Here is a 6,992-nt window from a genome sequence, read left to right on the forward strand (position 1 = left end):
GAGGATTTGCTCTGCAGGAAATACAGATTCAAAAGTTCTCTCTGTTGTGAACTCTAATCAGCTAAAGTCTTTCAGCTCCACTAAATCAACCCTAGGCCTCAGGTCATTAAAGTGTGATCCTAATGCTAACAGCTATCTGTTGTGGAGGTTGTGCTCTGCATTCCCACTAACACTATGTGTTTGCTGCTGTGGACCTGTTTCTGTTGGTGTTTTTATTGAAGTTCAGTGACTCAGTGTGCAGTTCCATACCATAAACTACTTAACAGGTGTTACAAATTACATGAGGGCAAATGGACCAGGTTCTCTCCTGGCCCATTTGACACAGGTTATCTACTGTATCATAGTGTTTAGCATGTTTTTAGCAGGGTGATGCTGCTGATGCTGTATTCCTGAAAACCAACATCTTCCTCTTTGCAGGTGAAACAGGAAGCAGTTTGTGTTGTTGTGTGAAGAAGTATTAAGATCCTTCACATAAGCAAAAGTCTCACAAAATAACACAAACTAACTAACCAATTGAGTTCCAGCAGCTCCTGTGTTCTAAAATTCCTGTTTTTCTCTGGTGGTGATATAAAGTGATGTTTGTGGTTAAACAAAAATGATCCAACTCTTTAATAAAAAGCTCTGTCTCTGTAGGAATCCTATCCATAACCTGTCAGCGGCAAAAACAAGCACTTTGGTGGATGTACTTTGACAGTGTCCATTTGATTACATTGCAGCAGCTGACTTTAATCGATACTGCACCGATTCCAAAGATCCCTGTCCCTGTCAATCATTTACAGCCAAAAACATGAGGCCTAGGTTCAAAAAATACCAGTTATTCTTTACTGAAACACAGGATTATTAGTCCTGTGATGTGAACACATTAACTTGTATCTCTTCTCCACAAGTAATGTCAGCCCATATGGGTGGTGAGCCACCAGGTCCCCTGGTATTAACCCTTTTCCATTTAGCGGTGTAGATGGACAGGTGTAGGACCGATGGTCTCACTCTAAAGAAATGTAGCTCTTTCTGGTCAGTCAGTTGTATATGATAGTTTCTTAGTCATTCTTTTAAAAGTGAAATATTAACTCTGTGCTGTAATTAGACACATGATCATTATGTATCAAATCTGTGAGTGTCCATGTAAATTTTGCTGAGGAAGCTAAAGGCAAAACTTCTCTGACAATTGAAGATATTTATGTGGTAATGAGGTTAATAATTATTTAAAAACCCTGCTAGTTGATATGACCACAACTTTTGAAAAATATCTGTTTTTTGGCTCTTTATTATTTCTATAAGTGGCTCGATTGTTGGTCATTTGGTTTTACATGCGTTGTTCTTGTTTAATTATTAATATTTCTTGGTGTCAGGACGAGAAGAGAGAGCAGAGGAGATCCTGATTTCAATGAGGATACCTGATTAATTCAAGTTATTGTAGTTACTAAATGAAGGTTTTAAATCTGTATAAAAAATAAAAACAGTATGGCGTCAGAAGGAACTTTTACTTCTAACGTGTGCATGCACAGACATAATGCCAAATAATATTAACACCCTAAATGACAACAATACTAATATTCAACTGAAATAGCTTGGTGTCTGATTTAGAATCACCAAACTGTCTGGACTTTTGCATTGAAATGACAATAAGCTGCATCACAGGAGTATGAATCAATAATCTATTAAGCTGCATCAATCACTGAGCATGTAAGCAGTGGACCAATCATAGTGAGTAGAACTCCCTATGAACAGCCAGTCTTAGCAGTCAGGTGCTGGTTGGTTGCAGGAATCCCCATCCTAATGTCATCTTAATGTGAAGCCAATTTATTTTCCAAAGATTCTTTTAGAGCATTTAGTCTTTTATTAGTTTTAATAGTTGACAACTTTGGAGAGATGGGTAATAAGGGCAGGAGGAGAAGGTACCCCAGTCAGAAAAGGAAGCATGAATATTGTAGTTATGTGGTATGTGCCTTTACCATTTGGCCACCAGACACTGTTTGCAGTGATCTCTTGCTGGGTATGGAGCTGTACTGCAGTGGAGATAGGAATCTTAATTATCAGCTACATTTACTGTGCAATCTTGGATAATATTGTTGATGTTTGCTTTCATCTCCCTGAATAAATGGTTTACATATTTAGAATATGGTTTAACAGTGTGATGGCTCATGTGGTTGCCCTGCTATGATTTTATGACTAGCAGAGTCATTCTGTCTTAAGAGGGTGACAGTAAAATCAGAACTGTGTGGACACAGCACATTTTTCTTTAATGCTGTATAAGAGTTCACATGCTCTACATGGTTTATAGTGCCTGATCACACGTATTCATGTGATGTCAATATTTTTTAAATACATACATTACATGGTGCTGAATCAGAGAGCGTATACTGTGTAGATTTTAAATTAAACTATGGGAAATTACTACACACTACACAATAATTATTATGATTATATACCTTTATTATTTATTCTCACTATACTTGTTGGGTCTGACAGCATCATGCATTAGGTCAATGGCAGGTCCCCACAAAGATAGGTGTACAACTGTGTGCGTGCGTGTGTGTGTGTGGTTTCACAGAGAAGGGAAAGGTTCTATTATATGATAATGAGCCTTCCATTCATCTGCTATGATGCATTCATTCTAGAACTAAGTGCTTCTCCACAGAACACTCACCTAACCAGAGCCTGGACTGAGTGACACTTGTCTTCAGTGGGAATTTGCATTCATCTATTATCCAGCCAACTGTTTCTTTATGCTCTGTTGTGTCTTTCTTCAGGTGACTTGGAGAGCCGACACAGAAGAAGAGGCCAGGTAAGATTTTCTTATTTGACCAAAGCAAATCTGATGACAAATGTTGTTTAGCTTTACATGTATCTAGACCAACTAACTTCTTTCATTTCTTTATATTTTATCTTCTAATCCTTCCTCTTTCTAGAAACTATTCATTTTCAACATGATTAGTTAATGTTTCAAATATTATTTTGCATCCTGCAAGTACCTGCTTACAACTTAAAACACGCTGAGAAATCCAAGGAAAGGTTTAATCGAAAGCAACTGGACTTAGTTATAGTCTAGAAGACGTTTCACCTCTCATCCAAGAGGCTTCATCAGTTCATGTTCGCAGCTGACCAGGCTGGGACTGGTCCAACTGATTTTGGTGTGGAGACCCAAGTATTTAACCTCTGTGGGGGGGCTTTCACCAGACCGATGATGTCATGGCTCTTTTGTGTTCCATGTGTCAACGACAGTCGTTAGGTTGACAGTCGTTGGTAGAAACCATTAGTTTCAACTTCGTTAGTGCCCCATTGTGTTATAACAACAGTCATTGGAGTCACATGAGGCGAGTCACATGTGAAAGGTTGTTTTTCCTAGAGGCCAAATTGTTAAGTCTCCTGGGAAGGGATGAAAGGGCGGCATTGTATATTGGAGATAGGTGGTGTCTTAGACCTCCTCCTCGGTTTAGAGATGGTTTCTCTACTTTAACATAGATGGCTTCTTTTACTCCTCTTTCAAACCATCTGTCCTCTCTGTCCAGGATGTGGACCTTATTGTCCTCAAAGGAATGGGTTTTCTCCTTTAAATGTACATAGACAGCAGAGTCCAAACCTGAAGAGTTCGCTCTCCTGTGTTGGGCCATGCGTTTGTGTAATGGTTGCTTTTGCAAAGCATGAGAGGTGAAACGTCTTCTAGACTATAACTAAGTCCAGTTGCTTTCGATTAAACCTTTCCTTGGATAACTATGACCTGGATGAATGAGAATATTCACAGAATTCACACTGAGAAATAACTAGGAAATATTTGGATGAACATGCAATAAATACAGGACTGATTCTACAACAGCAATGAGGTTTTTCTTCATAATTAAGACACTGACTTTCTCTTAGTATCCTGGGAAGGTGGACAGGAGATCAGATGTGTGATGGTACAAGACGTCCGTCACAAGCTCGTTCCAGAAATGAAGAGACAAAGGAGGCTCTGGAGCCTCAGAGAGAAGGTTAAGGTCAAGGTCAAGGTCAAGGTTTGTAACTGCACCCACACATGCACACACAAACATACAGCACATACCCTTCATGGGCAGCATTGTGGCTCTGTGATTAGCACTGCAGCCCCACAGAAAGAAGATGCTGACATCTTGGTGTCTCAATTCTTCTTTCTGTGTGGAGTTAACATGTTCTCCTGGTGCTTGCGTGGGTTTTCTCCAGGCACTCCGGTTTCCTCCCACACTAAAAAAAACATGAAATTTAGGTGAATTCAATAAGTTCCTAAAAAAGAAAATTCATTTGTTGGTCTTTGTGTCTGAATATACAGCCAGTTATACCACACCCTTGGTTTGATGGTTGTTTGGTTGGTTGGTGTAGATTTTCTGTGTTTTAATCTGTGTCAAATTTCCATGTAACACATTATATCATGACTAACAGAGCTCCTTTTCAAAAACAAATACTGTGACACTTATGGAGACAAAGGAAAAGACAAGAAGTCAGCCTGTCAATAGAGCTCTCATACAAAGTTCAACATACAAATTCAAATGGAAAACGTGTTACTGTATATGTTAAAATATGTATTAAATGTATGACAAAAGAGACCGTGCATGGCAGCAAACAAGGCAGGGATATAACCTGTGAAACAGATACAATGAAGAAGAATCAACCATTTACAGAAATACATGTTTTGAGTCTTTTAAATTTATGTTATAGACTTTTAGAAAATTCCTTCATATTATTAGAACACAAACTGAAAAATAGGGTGATGGAAAAAAAAGTTTTTCTTTTTGTTTGCCAAGGACATAGTTAGCATTTTAAATTAGTCCAACATGTTTAAATGTATGGGAGTTATTACCAGTGCTTTGCCTAACTCACTAAGAAAGAGTCCTCTCCTCTGGAGCTTTCTGTGGTGCCAACTTGTGTTTGATGTTGATCTGTGTTTGATGCTAAACATCCCATATGTTCTAAAAGTAATCAGCAGCTTGTTTTGCTTGCACAATGATGAACTACAGAAGAAAGAACTGAAATATTTCATTCAGGATATTTGATATCCTTACCACCTGCATAAGCAGTTTTTTGTTCATTTCCTCAAATGACAAGATTGTTATGTTGCTATGGAGACTTTAAAAAAATCAAACCACAGAAAAAACTGTCAAATGCCAAAAACTATCAATACTGGACCTTTGAAAAGGCAAAACAGTGCTGGAGTGTTTCTCTAAAAACATTGCTGGGTTGCTGAACAGCTGGTTGGGTTATTTTGACTCAGGTTTATTCATTTTCCTGCTCATCCAGTGTCAGAACTTCCTGCATCCATCTCTTCCAGGATTTTATGGCAGGGAAGATGAAGATTGTACAGTTAATATGAACTCATGGTAACACTTTATATTAGTCTACACTTATTCATCATCAACTACTTGCTTATTTGCATGAATATTGGCTCCTTATTAGTCATTATTAAGGAGTCAGTAATAAAAAACTCTGCATGATCATATGCATCACATATTTCCCTCAATAACCTCCTAATACTGCTTACTGATAATAGGTAAGGAAGTTATCTTATAAGGTAGTAGTAAGACCAGAAAAGTCATTCTCTCTAGTGTTAATAAGGAGTTACTGTTACTGCTACCTTATAAGGTCCATACTGAGCAAAGCATATTAAGGTCATAATTCATGTACAACTTACTTAATTACAATCAGTGAGCAGTAATTAGGAGGTTACTGAGGGAAAACTCTTAGTTAATGGACTAGTAGCTGTAGAATATGTATATAATATACTAAGTGCTTTACAATGATTAATAAAGTGCCAATATGCATGCTAATAAATAACCTCCACACACACACACACACACACACACACACACACACACAGCTAAAGTCCTGGCAGAATATTCACAGAACATTTGTCCTAAGCCAACATTGGTGATGGAAATGATTTTTCATCAAAGCAAGCTGTTAGAGAGAAAGACCTGCGACGAACAACGAGTTGAGCAACAGGTGGCAGCATGTGAGGAGGAGGAAAGAAATAACTGAGGGAAAAAGAGAGAAACAGCAGGAGGAGCATCAGAGGAAAGAAGAACAACATGGAGAAAAAGTGACAAAAGAGAGAGGGTGTCCAAGGAGAAAAGGACCAGGTGGAGAAGAGGTAATGAAAGAGGAGGCGGGGTGCCCGAGGAGAAGAGGACAACACGGAGCAGGAGAGTTGAAACAGTGAGAGAGATGTGAGAGGAAAAAAGACGATGTAAAGAAAAAGTGAAAAGCAGGAGGAAAAATGTTTTCACATAACAAAATAATGTTTCAAAATGTTTTGATTCAAATGAAACACTGTTTTGAAATAAAAACAAAGGCAGCAAAAATGACTGTATGATGTTGCATTTTATTTCCTGTTTGACTCAATGTTGTCGGGCCGTGATGATTGGTGGGCGTTTCTGTATGTTACAAGCACACATGCCCCAGCCCCCGCCCCCGCCCCCCAAAGGCGGGGCTTTCTGTCTAACCCTAACCCTCCGCAAACCCCATTGGATAGCGCATGTGACAGTACGGGGCAGGGTAGCTGACGGGTGTGATCTGGGATTTGGAACGCGGCAGGCGCAAAGAGAGGCCTACTGTGACGGTGGTGGCTGGGACGACTGGGGTTCTCGGCTGCCCTCAAGGCGAAGGCCGTACTGACTCTGGTTTCTCTTCATAACGCACAAGTCTTTCGCCTTTTACTAAAGACTTCCGTGGAGAGGAACGCCAACGAGTTTAAGCTATTTTTGGTAGGTTTGGCCATAAGGCTGAGCCCTTTGAGTGTGTGAAAAGTCATGAGTTGTCTGTGTCTTATCCTGAAAGATTGATCTGAATCCTTCATTACAGTATTTGTTGCTTGAATCAGATTTCTTTTTGGCTCTAAATGATTATTAGAAGAATACTTTTTCTTCTCTTTTCTTTTTTGGTTTCCTTTTTGGTGCTTTCCCTGAGATCATTAGTCTCCTCTGCTCAGGTATCCTAGCCCGGATAGACCCTTTATACGTGCCAAAATAACACTGGCAGATCTGTTA

At 39.2% G+C, this 6,992-nt stretch overlaps 1 non-coding gene across 1 annotated transcript; it reads left to right on the top strand.

The window, feature by feature from the left end:
* The first annotated feature begins 6,618 nt into the window (after positions 1–6,618).
* Positions 6,619–6,730, top strand: LOC127140884 (U5 spliceosomal RNA). The gene has a single exon (XR_007811386.1). It is a non-coding gene; the product is annotated as a U5 spliceosomal RNA (small nuclear RNA).
* The last annotated feature ends 262 nt before the right edge of the window (positions 6,731–6,992 follow it).

The sequence above is a fragment of the Lates calcarifer genome, unplaced genomic scaffold (genome assembly GCF_001640805.2).
Source record: "Lates calcarifer isolate ASB-BC8 unplaced genomic scaffold, TLL_Latcal_v3 _unitig_5368_quiver_784, whole genome shotgun sequence".
NCBI lineage: Eukaryota > Metazoa > Chordata > Actinopteri > Centropomidae > Lates > Lates calcarifer.